This window comes from Balaenoptera physalus, assembly GCF_965194825.1.
Source record: "Balaenoptera physalus genome assembly, chromosome: X".
Lineage (NCBI taxonomy): Eukaryota > Metazoa > Chordata > Mammalia > Artiodactyla > Balaenopteridae > Balaenoptera > Balaenoptera physalus.
In genome coordinates this window covers 35,264,840-35,281,375 of record NC_138903.1, presented here as the reverse complement: position 1 = coordinate 35,281,375, position 16,536 = coordinate 35,264,840, and the positions used below count along the sequence as shown (strand labels likewise).

Sequence of the window (16,536 nt, the reverse complement as noted above, 5' to 3'; positions counted from 1 at the left end):
GAATGACACTGTTAAAACAAACTCATATCCCCCTCCCTCCTCCTGGCCAGTACAACTTCTCACGGGCTAATGGAATCCCATGGGTGGCCAGGCTATTCTAGGGGTTTCTGAACTTTTAAGTGATGTGCCCCATCCTTGGGTGCTTTGTTCATGACACGTTTTCTTGCAGATATTATTACTTGGGTTTCCTTTAGCCAAGCCAATAGTACTAATAGACTTATATCACATGTCATAGCAAAGGTTTCACTCACCCCTGCCTTTATCTGTAGTAGTTCTAGGAGGCCCCGGAGGTGTCTCACATGTGCTCCTGAACAAGTTTGCTCAGATATTCCGCTGGGAGCCATATTTTTCTATTACTTCCCACTGAGCACAACCATTAAAGGTTGGAACCTTGACATGCTGGTAGAGCCAGTTGTCTGGAGCAATAGATGGAGACTGCCTCTCAGACTTCCGAGGTACCCTCTATTAGAGGGATCCCATAGTAATGTGGCTTGTGTGCCACTGGGTTCCCAAATTGAGTGTCACAACTGTTAGTTTTTACTTACAGCCCTTGTGTGAACCAGTCACTTAGGAAGCACTTATTGAGCTCCTATGATGCACCAGGCACCCTTCTAGGGTCTGGGACAAGAAATTAAAAACAGACAGAATCCCAGTGTCAGGCACCTCCTATCCAGTCAGCCTCATTTCAGGTCCCAGTCATGAATATAGCAAACAATTTCACACAGGCGTCAACCCAGTTTAACCTGGGTACAGGTTAGAATTTGCCAGTGAGAGGAACCTAGGTGAGATTGGAAAGGAAGAAGTTAGAAGAGGCTTTTCTTGGGAAGTGACAGAAGGCAGGACAATTTCCCAGAGAACATTCAAGAACCATTTTGGTGCTTTGCTCCAGGCTGAGATCATCAGTGATAGTGTCCCTGACCTTCCAGCTTCAGTCTTCTTGACCTTCACTCTTCTGGGTCCTCCCATATTCAGGCAAGCCCTGATTCCTATATTAAACCTATTTATTTCCATATACTTAGGGGAGCTCTGTCTTTGAACACAAAGTACATACACCTAACACTTGTCTCAGGCTTTGCTTCTGAAAGGGAAGGTAAAGTTAGACAGACCCTGTCCTCAAGAAGGAAGAAAAAGACAATAATTTAGCAAGGAAACAAGATCATGTCAGCTTGTGATAAGGGCTAAGAATAAGATGAAAAGGGTGATGTGAGAGAGTTATGAGGCACGAGAAGGGCTGTCACTTATGGGGCTCAGAAAAGGACAATTTAAAGGAGGTGATATTTAAATTGAGACCTGGAGGGTGAGAAGAATCCTCCAGGGAAGAGTATTCAGGACAGAGGGAACAGCAAATATAAAGGCGGTAGGGTGAGAATGGGCCTAGCTAAGGATGAGAAAGAAGGCCCTGTGGTTGAAACAAACAAGGCAGAGGGGAAAGTGGTACAAGATGAGGTGGGAGAAGCAAACAGAAGCTGCTTAGGATCCTGTAGGCTCTCAGAAGGGGAGTTTTATTTACTACTACATGGAGGGGAAAGCCACAGAAGGTTTTTAAACAAAGGAGTGCCATGGTCTGATGTATGATTTGAAAATCTGGCTGCTGTGTGACATATGGAATATTGGGCAGGGGGGTGGGGGGAGAATGATAGCTCATCTCTCAACAGGACCCAGACTTGAGTTCAGAGGTACACAGGGGTCAGCTTAGAGTGCCATTGACCACGAAGCACGTGGTCATAAGCACACCTCCTTCTCAAGTCCAGAGCTCTCCTACAGGGTCAATCTTCTTAGGCCTGGCTGCTTCCTCCCTGGCTTATCTTTCTCTTAGGGGTTGTGCCCTCTTAAGAGGCTCCTTAGTTCCTCAAACACAAAGACTTCTGATAGGCTTGTCCCTGGAGCGCCCCAGACATACCCAGGCCATCTGAATGCCAGCTCAGGTGCCACCGGCACCCCACCAGCGTTTCAGGAGGATTCAAGTCAGAGGCACCCATGTGAGTTAAAATTGGTCTGGCCTAGTTAAAAGAAACAAATGAGAAAAGCAGACACCTACGTTCAACAGAACTATAGCTTCTCAGACACTCCAACCATTTTGGCAAAAGGAGATGTGCGAAAATGGTCTTGAGATTGTTAATGGTGCAGAATCACAGAAAATATGATGGGATAGAAACGTCTCGAGTGATAATCTCAAAATGGAGTTTTCTATTCTGGGTTGAGAAACAAAATGAGGAGGGGCTGGCTTTCAGGAGACAGCCCCTATTTCCATAATTATGGGCAATTGCGCAAGTTACTTAGAAAACACACGAGTCATAAGGCTGGACTGTTTTGAGACCATAATTTAGATGTGTACATACGCTGTATTTCAATCTATCAGGAGCTCAAATTTGATCAGCTTTTTTTTTTCTTTCTTTTAAGAAATGTGCAGCAAATTGCTTCTCCTAATTAAGGTAGATGAAGACATAAGCACGCATACTACTTACCACTCTGGGATAAAATTGACTTTCAAATGATATTTAATGGACCAGCCTGATGGTAATGTTCTGCAGTTCCAGGCAGGAGGCCTGAATTTGACTCTCCTACGGCAGGAAGAGAGGAATAAGTGTGTGTGTGTATGTTTGTATATGTGTGTGTGTGTGTACATGCATGTGTGTATATGTGTGTGTGTGTACATGCATGTGTGTATATGTCTGCGTGTGTATGTATGTGTGTGTATGTGGGGGGAGAGGGGTGTTTACAGCGATAGTAAGTGGGGGGCAAAGGGTGAGTATATGTTCTCAAGAAATCTTTCCCCCTTCTGAAAAACATTTCACCTGTGTCATTCCAAAGGACGGTAAAGAGGAAAAAGTCAAGTGAAATGGTGGGGTGTATATGGATAGGAGGAAGAGTAGAGAGAAAGCATTATCGTGACTATTTAAAGTCTTTTGTGTAAGGATTTTCTTAGTTGTTTACTAAAATTTTAAAAAATACTAAGACTGACCTCTCTTATGAGGGGAAGGTTAATATAATAATAATAACAACAACAATAATAATAGCTACATTGTTAATGTGCCACAAACTGCACTAAAAACTTTACACACATTGTTTAATCCTCACCAAGCCACATGAATCAGGTGTAGCTGCTTTCCTCATTTAACATAGGGAGGGTTGTTGCTTGCAGAGGTGAAGGAACTTGACCCAGGTAAGTAGCAGAGCCAGAGTTCAAATTCAGATCAGACGCCAAAGTGCGAGCTCTTATCCACTACACCACATCCCTCACTCAGGCCCTCAAATCCATGGCAGTGCGCCACTTGCGTTGTTACCATCTTGCTCGTACCCAGACATGTCTGCTATATGGCAGTAGGGGACAGTAAACAAATGGCAGTGGAGTGATTCAAGTACTGGGACAAGCAGTGACTTGTGTGTAGGGTCAGGGCAAGAAAGATGCTGCTACTCAGTTAGAATCCTAGTTTCTACCCCTCAGCTCAGCTCCAAAGCAGAAATCTGCTTCCAGACTTCAGAGGTCAGCTGAAGAGGGAGGGTTCTGGGTCCGAATGGGTCAGACTCACACCTCCTGTAGTTCTACTTATTCTATAGAAAACAAGTATAACTGTATATCGTCTGGGGCCCTCTGTTCCTTGGGGATCTAGATAAACCATGCCCCCAGTTCTATGTGCAGCAGGAGTCCAAGGCCGTCCCCAGGACTTTAGTGACTCCACAGAGGCCTGAGGTTCTTGGGGCTCCTACTTTTGCCCAGGTGGCCAGTAGCCTTCAATTCTCAAATGTGTAAATCAGGCCCTTCTTCAAGGGCCACAAAAAGTCCACTGTCATAATGCATTCCAGAACATATCAGACTTTAATGAAAAGTTCAGGGGGAGACAGAGAAGTAGTTGGTATCAAAAGTTGCAAACAACTGAGTTAGAGTACACATCACTGACTTTAGAATGCCCTGTGGCCACCTCACCACCATGGCTGCACTGCCCTCACCTTGTGCATTCTTTCCAGACTGAGCCCTTCTTGGCTCCAAATGCTTCCGCCTCCCTATCTTAACAGAAGAATCTGCTTCCAAACTTAGATAACCAGACAAAAGAGGCTTGCATTTCCTGTAAGCATTCTTAATCTGGAGCTAAGAGTTCAGAGGGTCCAAAAACTTGGATAGAAAAATGTTACTTTATTTTCAGTAACCTTTAACATTTAGTATTTGCTTCTATTATGAATCTAGGCAGGAAACCCCAGCAGTGTTAGCAATACCTGAGTCTGTTGCCACCATGAGAAATCACAGATATTTTCATGTCAGATTATAGTTGTTACAGCTAAATCATCATCTTTGTTCACCACCACTTTGAAACTGTACCAGTTATTAGTCTTGCCTGCTAGCTCTTGCTATTAATGCATTCATTAAGAAACATATATATTACTGTTTCACTATGTGATCCTTAAAAATTTGACAACAAAATTTCAAAGTAATTGGCTTCCTTTGAAATTCTATGTATTTTATTTTATGCATTTAAAAACATGGTTCTGAGAAGGGGTCCATGGATTTTACTACACTGCCAGTGGGATCCATGGCACAAAAACGATTAAGAAGCCCTGATTTAAAATAGAGAATTTTGGGCTTCCCTGGTGGCGCAGTGGTTGAGAATCTGCCTGCTGATGCAGGGGACACGGGTTCGAGCCCTGGTTTGGGAAGATCCCATATGCCGCAGAGCAACTGGGCCCATGAACCGCAACTACTGAGCCTGCGTGTCTGGAGCCTGTGCTCCGCAACAAGAGAGGCCGCGACAGTGAGAGGCCCGCACACCGTGATGAAGAGTGGCCCCCACTCGCCGCAACTGGAGAAAGCCCTCGCACAGAAACAAAGACCCAACACAGCCAAATAAATAAATAAATAAATAAATAAATAATAATTAAAATAGAGAATTTTATGTCAGTTTTACCACAATAAAAAAAGAAGAAGAAGAAGCAGTGCTGGTTCTGGTTTAGTAAGACCCACCCTACTGAGAAGGCCATTGTGGTCATTAATGAACTTTTTTTTTTTCTATAACTTGAGTTTGAAAATTTCCCTATAATTTTTTCTTTTTTTTTTCTTTTACTGCTTTTTTTTTTTTGAAGTATAGTCGATTTGTTGTGTTGTGTTACTTTTAGGTGCAAAACAGTGATTCAGTTATACATATATATTCTTTTTCAGATTCTCTTCCCTTATAGGTTATTACAAAATATTGAGTATAGTTCCCTGTGCTATACAGTAGGTCCTTGTTGGTTATGTACTTTATATACAGTAATATGTATATGTTAATCACAACCTCCTAATTTATACCTCCAGCCATCCCCATTCCCCTTTGGTAACCATAAGTTTGTTTTCTATGTCTATGAGTCTCTTTCTGGCTTGGAAATAAGTTTATTTGTAACTTTTTTTTAGATTCCACATAAAAGCAATATTATATGATATTTGTCTTTCTCTGTGTGGCTTACTTCACTTAGTATGATAATCTCTAGGTCCATCCATGTTGCTGCAAATGGCAATGTTTCATTCTTTTTTGTGACTGAGTAATATTCCACTGTATGTATATACCACACCTTCTTTATCCATTCATCTGTCAATGGATGTTTAGGTTGCTTCCATGTCTTGGCTATTGTAAATAGTGCTGCAATGAATATTGGGGTGCATGTATCTTTTCAAATTATGCTTTTCTCCAGATATATGCCCAGAAGTGGGATTGCAGGATCATATGGTAGCTCTATTTTCAGTTTTTTAAGGAAACTCCATACTGTTTTCCACAGTGTCTGTACCAATTTACACTCCCACCAACAGTGTAGGACGGTTCCTTTTTCTCCACACCCTCTCCAGCATTTATTATTTGTAGACTTTTTGATGATGGCCATTCTGACTGGTGTGAGGTGATACTTCATGATAGTTTTGATTTGCATTTCTCTAATAATTAGCAATGATGAGCATCTTTTCATGTGCCTTTTGGCCATCTGTATATCTTCTTTGGAGAAATGTCTATTTAGATCTTCTGCCCATTTTTCAATTGGGTTGTTTGTTTTTTTGATATTGAGCTGTGTGAGCTGTTTGTATATTTTGGAGATTAATCCCTTGTCGGTAGCATTGTTTGCAAATATTTTCTCCCATTCTGTAGGTTGTCTTCACTTTGTTTATGGATTCCTTTGCTGTGCAAAAGCTTTTAATTAGGTCTCTTTTGTTTATTTTTGTTTTTATTTCCATTAATCTAGGAGAAGGATCCAAAAAGATATTGCTACCATTTATGTCAAAGAGTGTCCTGCCTATGTTTTCCTCTAGGAATTTTATAGTATCTGGTCTTACATTTAGGTCTTTAATCCATTTTGAGTTAATTTTTATGGATGGTATTAGAGATTGTTCTAATTTCATTCTTTTACACGTAGCTGTCCAGTTTTCCAGGCACCACTTATTGAAGACACTGTCTTTTCTCCATTGTATAGTCTTGCCTCCTTTGTCATAGATTAATTGACCATAGATGCATATTTCTGGGCTTTCTATCCTGTTCCATTGATCTATATTTCTGCTTTTGTGCCAGTACCATATTGTTTTGATGACTGTAGCTTTGTAGTATAGTCTGAAGTCAGGGAGCCTGATTCCTCCAGCTCCATTTTTCTTTCTCAAGATTGCTTTGGCTATTCGGGCTCTTCTGTGTTTCCATAAAATTTTAAAGTTTTTTGTTCTAGTTCTGTGAAAAATGCCATTTGTAGTTTGATAGGGATTGCATTGAATCTGTAGATTGCCACGGGTAGTGTAGTCATTTTGACAATATTGATTCTTCCAATCCAAGAACATTATATATCTTTCCATCGGTTTGTGTTGTCTTCGATTGCTTTCATTAGTGTCTTATAGTTTTTCGAGTACAAGTCTTTGTCTCCTTAGGTAGGTTTATTCCTAGGTATTTTATTCTTTTTGATGCAATGGTAAATGAGATTTTTTTCCTTAATTTCTCTTTCTGATCTTTCATTGTTAGTGTATAGAAATGCAATGGATTTCTGTTTATTAATTTTGTATCCTGCAACTTTACCAAATTCATTGATGAGCTCTAGTAGTTTTCTGGTAACATCTCTAGGATTTTCTATATATAGTATCATGTCATCTGCAAACAGTGCCAGTTTTACTTCTTCTTTTCCAATTTGGAATCCTTTTATTTGTTTTTCTTCTCTGATTGCTGTAGCTAGGACTTCCAAAACTATGCTGAATAAAAGTAGTGAGAGTGGACATCCTTGTCTTGCTCCTGATCTTAGAGGAAATGCTTCCAGCTTTTCACCATGAAGTATGATATTAGCTGTGGGTTTGTCATATATGGCCTTTACTATGTGGATGTATGTTCCCTCTATGCCCACTTTCTGGAGAGTTTTTTTTATCATAAATGGATGTTGAATTTTATCAAAAGCTTTTTCTGCATCTATTAAGATGATCATATGGTTTTTATTCTTCAATTTGTTAATGTCGTGTATCACACTGATTGACTTGTGGATATTGAAAAATCCTTACATCCCTGGGTAAATCCCACTAGATCATGGTGTATGATCCTTTTAATGTATTATTGGATTCAATTTGCTAGTATTTTGTTGAGGATTCTTGCATCTATGTTCATCAGTGATATTGGCCTGCAATTTTCTTTTTTTGTGGTATCTTTGTCTGGTTTTGGTATCAGGGTGATGGTGGCCTTACAGAATGAGTTTGTAAGTGTTCCTTCCTCTGCAGATTTTTGGAATAGTTTCAGAAGGATAGGTGTTAACTTTTTTCTAAATGCTTGATAGAATTCGCCTGTGAAGCCATCTGGTCCTGGACTTTTGTTTTTTAGGGAGTTTTTAAATCACAGATACAATTTCAGTACTTGTAATTGGTCTGTTCATATTTTCTATTTCTTCCTGGTTCAGTCTTGGGAGAGTGTACCTTTCTAAGAATTTGTCCATTTCTTTTAGGTTGTCCATTTTATTGGCATATAGTTTCCTATAGTCCTCTCTCATGGTCCTTTGTACTTCTGTTGTGTCGGTTGTAACCTCTCCTTTTTCATTTCTAATTTTATTGATTTGTGCCCTCTCCTTTATTTTCTGGATGATTCTGGCTAATGGTTTATCAATTTTGTTTATCTTTTTAAAGAATCAGCTTTTAGTTTCAATGATCTTTTCGATTTTTTGGGGGGTTTTTTTTTTGTCTCTATTTCATTTATTTCAGCTCTGATTTTTATGATATCTTTCCTTCTCCTAACTTTGGGTTTTGTTTGTTCTTCTTTCTCTAGTTGTTTTCGGTATATGGTTAGGTTGTTATTTGAGGTTTTTCTTGTTTCCTGAGGTAACCTTGTATCACTATAAACTTCCCTCTCAGAACTGCTTTTGCTGCATCCCTTAGGTTTTGGATTGTCATGTTTTCATTTTCATTTGTCTCTAGGTATTTTTTAATTTATTCTTTGATTTCTTCAGTGGTCCATTGGTTGTTTAGTAACATAATGTTTAGTCTCCACGTATTTATGTTTTTTTACAGTATTTTTCCTGTAATTGATTTCTAATCTCATAGCATTGTGGTCAGAAAAGACGCTTGATATGATTTCAGTTTTCTTAAATTTACCAACACTTGCTTTGTGGCCCAGCATTTGCTCTATCCTGGAGAATGTTCCATGTGCACTTGAAAAGAATGTGTATTTTTCTGCTTTTGGATGGAATGCTCTGTAAATACCAATAAAGTCCAGCTGGTCTGTGTTTATTTAAGGTCTGTGTTTCCTTATTGATTTTCTATCTGGATGATCTGTCTATTGAAGTAAGTGAGGTGTCAAAGTTCCCCACTATTATCGTGTTACTGTTAATTTCTCCTTTTATGTCTATTAACATTTGCCTTATATATTGAGGTGCTCCTGTGTTGGGTGAATATATATTTACAATTGTTATATCTTCTTCTTGGATTGATCCCTTGATCATTATGTAGTGTTCTTCTTTGTCTCTTATAACAGTCCTTATTTTAAAGTCTATTTTGTCTGATATGAGTATTGCTACTCCAGCTTTCTTTTGATTTCCATTTGCATGGAATAACTTTTTCCATCCCTTCACTTTCAGTCTGTATGTGTCTCTAGATCTGAAGTTAGTATCTTGTAAACAACATATATACAGGTCTTGTTTTTCTATCCATTCAGCCAGTCTATGTCTTTTGGGTGGAGCATTTACTCCATTTACATTTAAAGTAATTATCTTGAATTCCCTGACAGTCCAGTGGTTAGGACTCAGTGCTTTCACTGCCATCGGCCCTGGCTCAATCCCTGGTCAGGGAACTAAGATCCCACAAGCCATGTGGTATGGCCAAAAAATACAAAATAAAATGAAATAAAGTAAATCATCGATATATATGTTCTTATTGCCATTTTGTGAATTGTTTTGGATTTGTTTTTGCAGGTCATTTTTCTTCCTTTCCTCGTTTGTTCTCTTCTCTTGTAATTTGATGACTATCTTTAGTGTTGTGTTTGGATTTCTTTTTCCTTTTTGTGTGTATATCTATTACAGATTTTTTGTTTGCAGTTACCATGAAGTTTTGATATAGCAGTCTATATATATATATATATATATATACACACACACACACACACACACACGGTTGTTTTAAGTTGCTGATCTGTTAATTTCAAAAGCATTTCAAATATTCTGTACTTGTTTCATATTTGTGTGTAGATGATTTTCTACCTCTACTATACGTTTGCCTTTACCAGTGAGCTTTCCCATTTTGTAATTTTCTTCTTTCTGGTTGTGGCATTTTCTTTTCCACTTAGAGAAGTTCCTTTAGCATTTGTTGTAAAGCTGGTTTAGTGGTGCTGAATTATTTTAACTTTTGATTTTCTGTAAAGCTTTTGATTTCTCCATCAAATCTGAACAGGAGCCTTACTGGGTAGAGTATTCTTGAGCCCAAACTCTTCCAAAGGAACCTAGAACAGTCTCGGTTCACTTGCACAGAGTGGCTTTATGTGTTAAAGTCTGCTCACGGCACCAGAAAGGTTAGCTGATGGGAGAGGATTTGGCAAGACTCTTACCTTCTTTAGGCTACTAGATACTCAAGAACCTGTCTTTGGAGGTGCTGAATATTTGCATCCCCCCAAGTTCATACGTTGAAGCCCTAGTTCCCCAATATGATGGTATTTGGAGGTGGGGCCTTTGGGAGATAATTAGGTTTAGATGAGGTCATGAGGGTGGGGCCCCCATGATGAGATTAGTGTCCTTATAAGAAGAGGAAGAAACCAGAGCCCTTTCTCCACCATATGATGATATAGCAATAAGACAACTCATCTGCAAGCCAAGAAATGGGCCCTCACCAGGATGAGAAGAGCACCTTGATCTTGGACTTCCCAGCTTCCAGAACTGTGAGAAATAAATGTCTGTTGTTTAAGCCACCCAGCTTATGGTATTTTGTTATAGCAACCTGGACTGACTAAGGGGGTTGCTTTCTTATTGACCATTTCCAGATGCTTCAGATACTGTAAACAAACTATGCAGATCACAAGCAAACCCTGTGCTCACCTACATTTCATTAACAGCACATCCTCTGCCCTTCCAACACCACCTTCTTCATTTGAAATCTGGCTTAGTACTATATTTTAATTTACCTTTGTTTTGGCAACCACTGTGTCACTGCTCAAAACCTGTAGATCCTTCTGATCAAGGATCTAGGCTTAATTAGAAAAAAAATCTGTAATAAATTAAAATTTTAAATATAATGATTATTTCTGAACAAGCCATCAGAAAGTAATTGCTTACCATCTGTCTTCTGTTGACCAGCATTAAATGGTAAATAGCAATAACCCATGCTGGAAAGTCAATGCTGTGGTTATGCATGCCCGGGTGAGAGCCCACTCTAGCCCTGAGCTCAGCTGGCATTATGAAAGCCATCCTCCAAGTATTGAAGGGGGTGAATAAGAAGGGAGGAAAGGTCATTTATAATAACAGTGTGCTTAGTTTGGACACTAATGCTGTCACCAAATTTTTCTAGATTCTGTTATAATTACACTCATTGAACTCACCCAAATTTCCATGTTTAAATTATTTTTATACCAACTAAATTGCATTGCATTACTATTGAGTCCACTTCTTCAGTTTGCCTTTTTAAATTTCTTTTTAAAAATTTTGTTTGTTTGCTTCAAGAAAAGCCATATGAAATGTTGGAGACAATGGAACCATTAAGGCAGAATGTAGCAACCCTTGTCAATGACTGTCTTTGTGGGCCTGGGAAGGGAGAAAGCAGTGGGGTCCCAGTAGGGAATAATATAAATTTTCCATTGAGAAAAGGATACTTATGTGAACAGAAACAATCATCTGTAAAGGCCCTCTCCCATGGGCAGCACCAGAGGAGACCTCAAGAGATTTCAATGCATAACCATAGCAAGGAAACATGATTTGTGGATTCACATGTTATAAAAGCTACTTCTGTTGATTTTCTGTAAATGTCATGTGAAATAAATTGCTCTATATCTTGAAGATTGTTTTGCAAGTAAAAAATGTTTAGGGTGGCATTTTCCTTTAGAGGAATGAATTTATACTGAACTAAAAACCTTGAACAGCTTTTTTTTTTTGCTTCTTTATTTTTTTTTTATAAATTTATTTATTTTATTTATTTATCTTTGGCTGTGTTGGGTCTTCGTTGTTGCACACAGGCTTTCTCTAGTTGTGGCGAGCGGGGGCTACTCTTTGTGGCTGTGCGTGGGCTTCTCATTGCGGTGGCTTCTCTTGTTGCAGAGCACGGGCTCTAGGTGCGTGAGCTTTAGTAGTTGTGCCACATGGGCTCAGTAGTTGTAGCTTGCGGGCTCTAGAGCTCAGGCTCAGTAGTTGTGGCGCACGGGCTTAGTTGCTCCGCGGCATGTGGGATCTTCCCGGACCAGGGCTCGAACCCGTGTCCCCTGCATTGGCAGGTGGATTCTTAACCACTGCACCATCAGGGAAGTCCCATGTTTACTTTTTTTTTCGTGCAGCAAATGCAGTTTCACAGACCACTGTAATACATACTGTATATGTTTTGCTGTCCATGTTGGAACATGATGGAAGTGACAAAGCTTATGGCTCATGAGCACAGGAGTTGCTTATATGTTACAATGCAGCCACCCCTTCTTCCTCCATTTTAGTATATATGAACATTTTTCTTTGGCTTCTAGCTATAGCCACTGTCCCAAAAGCCTATTTCTTACTGCTACAATAATTTGTGGTCATTTCCTATAAATGCAAAATTTGGCATGCATCTATTTGGCTTCACATGGTAAATATTCGGGTAGCGACAAGTAATGAATTTTGTGTCACTATCTTTTATGGCTCCACTTCCCGTGCTCAGCAGCGGGTAAGGCCAATGATATTTTCTCAGCTCTAGTTACTCAAAAAAGTAGACTCTGAGAAAGGATTTAGGTTCAGGCGGTTTACTTGGGAGGTCATCCCAGGAAACACAACTGAGAGGGTGGAGAAAGTGAGATAAGGGGAGAGAAGATAAGAAAAGGGTGCTTTAATGAATGAGCTTCTGCTATGGGCAATTGGAGCTTAATTCTGCCGGGGACACTGAGGAATCTTGTAGAACATGCCTCAGAATTGTCCCACCTAAGGACCAGGAAGCTGGGGTACTTATGTGCCAAGTCACACTTCTTATTGGTTGAGGATTTTCCTGGGTCCTTGTATGCCCCAGCATTTCTGGGCTGCCTTGCCAAGAAGTAAATAAGCTCCTGAGGTGCCTGAGGAGGCCCTTGGGCAGATAAACCAAGGAAGCCCAGCACTAAAGATGGGAACCCGCTGACTTGCATAGGAACTCAGAGGCAGCTGCAGGCAAACTCAGAGGTGGGCCAAAGCAATATGGGGCAGGATGGCAATAGCATCTACTACAATCGCCACCATTCATCGGGCACTTACTATGTTCCAGGCACTATTTCCTTTACATATATTAATATTTAATAAAAAGATTGTTTTAGTACCATGTCTTGAAGTACCTTTGACGTGGTTACTTACACAATCCATTAGCTTTCTTGAAGACAATTCAGTATTGATGCCTTCATCAGGCAACAGAGAAAGCAAGTACTTAAGTCACTCAAAAGACTGGTCAAGATAGTCCAAGCTGCTTTCCCAAAGCCTAAATTAAGTCATTTCTTTTGAGTAGTGAGGGAGATATAGTAGTCAGAGAATTTCCAAAACACCACCTTACACTTTCTGATGGTTTCCTAAGCTTCCTCTGAAACTTTTCCCATTCCATTCTCTCTCTGCTTTGGATTCCCTTGCAAGGAAAATACGAGAATCTTTCCTAAAGGCCTGCTCCTCAAAGAAGACATATTCCTGTTTTTCCAGAGACAGTGAGACATATCTTTGCCTAACATAGTCATTGTTACACGACACTTTATCAGGAACACTCAGTGATTTCTGTCAGTAGTTTCCCACCTCACGTTTCAGTAGTGTTGACAGGAAAGCCAATCCAAGTTTTTCTGGAATTTGTGTTTGTCTGTATCATCATTCGTGCTGCTGCTCTCTAAAGGGCCAGCTGCAATGGCACAGTGGTACTTATCGTTACCTCTGCTGGATACAGTGCAGAAGCTGAAATTGGGTAGAACTTCCTAGGCGGCAGTAAATCCCAATCTTAGATCAATAGGTATAGAGCCAGGCATCCCTTGCCAACTCTTCTGGGCTTAATTATATATATACGAAAGCCTGATCCTCAAAGTCAGTTAGGAATGAAGTTTTATTGATGATACCTGCTTACCATGATGGACTAGACAACAAGTCAGAAATGTTTCTTCCAAGGCCCCTTTCTCCATTTCCATTGGTGAGGGGAATCCTTGTTGGGCAAGAGAGAAGGTACGAATGTTCTTTGTTAATGTTTTGTTCCCTTCTTAATTATTCTAGTTTTATGCTCGTCTGATGTAAGCCCAAATCATAACTCAATAGTAGTCTCCTCAGAACAAATGTGGAAAGGAGATAGAACCCTTGACCTATATTAATTGCCATCTAACACTTCACCTTCTGGCAATAGGTCAGCAGGTTCCCAATTTTTAAATTCAGAAGGGAAATCGGAAAAACGAGGAAGTATTTGCCACTCTCAAATAGTGTTAGCTATTGACTACATGTGGCTGGTACCCTGGAATGTGGAGCTGACCTTGTGCTAAACATGGCTGCTTTGAGGCATACTGACCAGGTTGAGGTCGGTCAGCTGGTTTAACCATTTAGTCAGTCTTGGTCAAAACACGTCAAATAGTTATGATCAGAGAAGTCTCTGCTCTTGGCCACCTGTGGAGTGTGAACACAGACTTTTGTTTATTCATGATTCTCCCGGAAACTAAGATATCGGCACCTTCAGCTCTTGTTTAGATATTCAAATTCCATAAACAGCAGCAACAGCCTGATAAGAGTCTGCAGAGCTGAGACGCTTCCTTCCGTTCTGTAGTTTGGGAATTTCTCAGCTGAAATCGCCAGGTCACATCAAATGGGGAGAATACAATGAAACCCTCAAAGCAGAACCTCTTGGTTCATCCAAAGTAGATCTGTATGAAGCCCCAAGCAAACAGCCCAGAGAGGCAGGCAGCATCGGTATGTTTCCCATACACACAGGCAGATTGCTCTGCCCGCTGGTTCAGCAGAGCTCTGCACAGGGCAGGTGCCCCAGTCTCCGCCTCAGGCTGTCTTGGGGGTCTGCTCGGACTCTCCCCGGTCCTGAGGCCACTGTGCAGGCCTTAATCAGAGCCCACTCTCTGCTGGCAGGTTAAAAGGTGTGCTGCACAAATTCTCCAAGAAAAGACCATTGGGACAGAGGAGAACTTTCAAAATCCCCCAGAAGGGCACATTAAGACAGTCATGGCTGTTCCTATCTGCAGACGTCAGGTGACACAGATATTGTCAGCCCCTTGCACACAGCTCCGCCACACTCTCCTCTATACACCCAAGCTGCTGACTGCTAGCGATCTGTATCTGAGGGCTTTTGTTTCTTTTTTAATACTTTATTTTTTAGAACTTTTTAATTTTACTTTTTAATATTTATTTATTTGGTTGTACTGGGTCTTAGTTGCGGCACGCGGGATCTTCGTTGCGGCACACAGGATCTTCGTTTCAGCATTCCGGATCTTTAGTTGTGGCATGTGGAATCTTTGGTTGCAGCATGCAAACTCTTAGTTGTGGCATGTGGGATCTAGATCTAGTTCCCTGACCAGGGATTGAACCCAGGCCCCCTGCATTGGGAGCGTGGAGTCTTAGCCACTGGACCACCAGGGAAGTACCTAGAACTATTTTAGATTTACAGAAAAACTATAGCCATTGAGTTACAGATAGTACACAGAATTCCCATATATCTCACACACAGTTTCCCCTATTGTTAATATCTTGCATTAGTGTGGTACATTTGTGTGGTTACAATTAATGAACCAATACTGATGCGCTATTATTAACAAGCATCCACACTTTATTCACATTTTGTTGGTTTTTACCTAATATCCCTTTTCTGTTCCAGGATCCCATCCAGGATACCACATTCCATGTAGTCATCATACGTCCTTAAGCTCCTCTTGACTGTGACAATGTCTCAGGCTTTCCTTGTTTATATTGACCTTGAAGATTTTGAGGAGTATTGGTCATGTATTTTGTAGAATGCCCCTCAAGTGGGATTTGTCTGTTTTTCTTATGACTAGACTAGAGTTATGGGGAGAAAGACCACAGAGGTAAAGTGCAATTATCATCACATCATATCCAGGGTACATACCGTCAATGGGATTTATCACTGTTGATCTTGACCTTGTGACCACCTGGCGGAGATAGCGTTTGTCAGGTTTATCCACTGTAAACTTACTCTTTTTTCCCCTTTCCATCATTGCACTCTTTGAAAGGACGTTACTACCTGCAGCCCACACTTAAGGTGAGGGGAGTTATGTACCACATCCTTGAGGGTGGAGCATCTACATAAATTATTTGGAATTCTTCTGCACTGGAGATTTGTCTATTCTCCTGCATTTATTTATTTACTCAATGACTTATTTATATCATTATGGACGCATAGATATTTATTTTTACACTTTTGTTACTAATCCAATACTACTTTATTTTGTTGCTCAAATTTTTGCAGCTTTGGCCATTGGGAACTCTTTCAGTTGGCTCCTGTATCCTTTTGACATACTCATATCAACGGATTTTTTTTTTTTTTTTTAGCATTTCCCTACTTTTTGGCACTAAAAGATGCTCCAGGCTCATTTGGTATACTTCCTGCCCCAGCCCTAGAATTAATTTGCCCCATTTTCTTTTATTAGAGTACTGTATTAGAAACTGCAATCTTGATACTAGATGTGTTTTTGCTACTGGGGTGTCATTGCTTCTAGCCCCTTTCAGCTGGCAGAGCAAAGAAAGATATGTGTATAATAACTTGTGTATATACACATGTCTATAAATATTTCTATAGGTAATCTGTATTGATATAAGCTAAATAAGAGTTCATACCTATGTCTCCACCTGTAATCTGCAACAGTGAGAGACCTGGCTCCGACCATCCACCACCCATTTACTAAATTGTTCAGTTCCAGTATATATGCGTACCAGAGCCAGAATCGTTCATCTGGGCCCCCATGGGTACAGTGCTTC

General features: G+C 40.3%; 1 long non-coding RNA gene across 1 annotated transcript; it reads right to left on the bottom strand.

Annotated features, from left to right (window-relative positions):
* Positions 1–5,030: 5,030 nt before the first annotated feature.
* On the bottom strand, positions 5,031–16,411 carry LOC309652277. Its single transcript, XR_014258633.1, has 2 exons — positions 15,079–16,411; positions 5,031–15,035 (listed from the first exon to the last, which is right to left on the bottom strand). It is a non-coding gene; the product is annotated as an uncharacterized lncRNA (long non-coding RNA).
* Positions 16,412–16,536: the final 125 nt, after the last annotated feature.